Source organism: Grammomys surdaster, unplaced genomic scaffold, assembly GCF_004785775.1.
Source record: "Grammomys surdaster isolate TR1022 unplaced genomic scaffold, NIH_TR_1.0 125925, whole genome shotgun sequence".
In the NCBI taxonomy this organism is placed as follows: Eukaryota; Metazoa; Chordata; class Mammalia; order Rodentia; family Muridae; genus Grammomys; species Grammomys surdaster.
Genome location: NW_021620749.1, coordinates 18,740 through 21,161, shown reverse-complemented (window position 1 = coordinate 21,161; position 2,422 = coordinate 18,740). Strand labels below are relative to the sequence as shown.

General features: G+C 47.6%; 1 pseudogene; it reads right to left on the bottom strand.

Annotated features, from left to right (window-relative positions):
- Nucleotides 1-395: 395 nt before the first annotated feature.
- LOC114608556 lies at nt 396-1,579 on the bottom strand (annotated as a pseudogene).
- Between the last annotated feature and the right edge of the window lie 843 nt (nt 1,580-2,422).

The window sequence follows — 2,422 nt, the reverse complement described above, 5'->3', positions numbered from 1 at the left end:
GATCAACAAGCACACAACTTAGTACTCAACCAAGGCAAGAAAGGGCAAGAGAAAAATAAGATCAGTGGACCCAGGTTCCTAGCTGTGAGTTTGCAACTTTCCCCTAAACATTGATTTTTTTTTTTTTGACATGGGGCAAATTTATTTTAACAACGAAGTAGAACTGACATAGTACAAAGAACTTTTGCTTTACATTTAAATATATTTTGGATCTTGAGTCTATAAATATATGCCTTTATATTAAATTACGTTGAATTGTAAGTAACCGCACAAAATAGTAAGAGTGTTTTTCTTTTTTACTGGCTCACTTCAATCAGTCTGACAAAGCACATGCCCTTCTCTTACAGCCTTTCCTGGTCTCTAGTTTCACACCGAATAGTCAGCCTTAGTGTGTGCACTGGAAGGTGACACTTGAAACTACATGACAGAAACAGGCTGCAAAGGTGGACAGGGGGAAGCTTTGCCCTCTTGCCTTGATAAATCAGTGGCACATACAGAGCCCACATTCTCAGAACCATTATCCTCATTATAGAGCCGCTTGATCCCATCGTAGAAGTCGTCCACCTCCATCTCCTCCACTTTCAGCAGCAGGGAGATGAAGGTGGAAGGCTGCTGCACCTCTGACTGGCACTTCTGGCTTGCTGTTGTCCTTGGAGAAATCTGGGCCTGAGACAGAGGAGGGGTGTAATTTGAACGCTCCTTTGTCGCAGGTCACCAGGGTGTGCTTGAGGGGACGGTAGACATAAACGGAATTTAGAAGCAGGGAAGACTGCAGAGCAGAAAGGTGATATGCCACCAGCTCCCGACAGTGGATCAACTGGGAGCTGTCCATCTGTGCTTTCTGAAGCAGTTCAATTGTAAGAGGAAGCCAATCGGGAATGAGTTTCTCCATTTCCAGACTAACCATGGCCAAAGCAAGCATGGATCCTTTGAACTGCAGAAGTTGGTTGCAGGCCATACAGTGAAGTAGCTGCTTGGTCAGGACTGCCAAATGTTGAAACGGGCTCAATTTGGGCAAATTGAAAAGTAACTGAGGCCTAGTTGACACTGCAATGGCATGGAAAATGTGAAGAAAATCCAATGGTGTGGCTGTGTGAAGATCCCAGTTCAATTTATCCAGAATAATTCTCTCCATTCTCAAAATCTCAGATGAGGAACATCCACAGAAACTGTCTCTTGCCAATACCTTTAGCACTGGAATTTTCTCATCTTCTTCAACAGTCTTAGCAGCCAGAAAAAAAAAAAAAGAACAGCTGATTGCAATACAATTCAAATATTTTGGATGGGCTTTCACTGTAGCTAAAAACCTATCCAAAAGACTGCTTGCCAGAGCAAATGTTTCTGGATAAAGGTTGAACTGGTATTTGAGTTTGGCCAACCATTGAATTACTTCATCTCTCTGGGATGGAGAAACATTCTGATTTGTAGGTATCTTCGGCACATTTACCTTCCACATCTGGGCTTCCCTGGAGATTGCCCTTTCCAACAGGGAAGACAATCTCTGGTTTTCCAAAGGTCCTGGAAACTTCATGATATCCCTTTGGATCTGCCTGCCACCCAGCTTGATGTAGCTACCTTCTCCTCCTCTTCCTCCTCCTCCTCCTCCTCCTCCCCGGCAGAGCTGTAGGCCTCACAGTGGTGACCGGGGTCATCCGGGGGCCGTTACCATCTCATGATCCTCGGCGCGCGGCGGCGGGGCGCGTGGGACCAGGGCCAGGCCGTCTGGGGAGGGAGAAGTGGGCAAACCGGGCCGGCGGGCGCGGGCGCTCGGGCGGGACGCACGACTGCGGCCGAAGGGTCACTCAGCGAACTAATTCCATGATGACCCTGGGCCCGAGGCCGCCGCTGCCGGTCCCGCTCCTCCGACCGCCGCCGCTGGTGCCCGGGTGAGGAGGGGGCGCCCTCTCGCCATAGGGCGGCGGGGGCCGGGGAGAGGCGTAGGGTGAGGCCGGCTCTGCCCCTGCCCGAGGGAAGCGCCTCCGAGGGGAAATGGTGGAAGGGGGAAGGGGAAAAAAGAAAAGAAAAGGAAGGGGAAAGGGAGAGAAAATAAGAAAACGCGAGACAGAGGCGCTGGCACGTCCGCTCGCGGGGTAAGGCTGGGGAGGGAGGGGAGAGCCCGCTTTTTGATTCTTAATCAAAGGCAATGATCAAGATTTATTCCCGTCAGGGTACATCATGTAGGCAGATGAATTTGTATGATAGTAAAAATATTTTTGTGTGATTTTCCAAAATATTTGGGTTAAGTTTATTTTTCACAGAGAAAATTACTGGAGGTGCATTAACCACCTGTAGTATTATCTACAACACATGTAATATTGACGTAATAAATATGCTATCATAATATGTCCTTTCCAAACTATGTAAGGAACTAAGCAAAGAAAGAAATGTAACACTAACTTCAATAAGGCAGAAATAATATCAT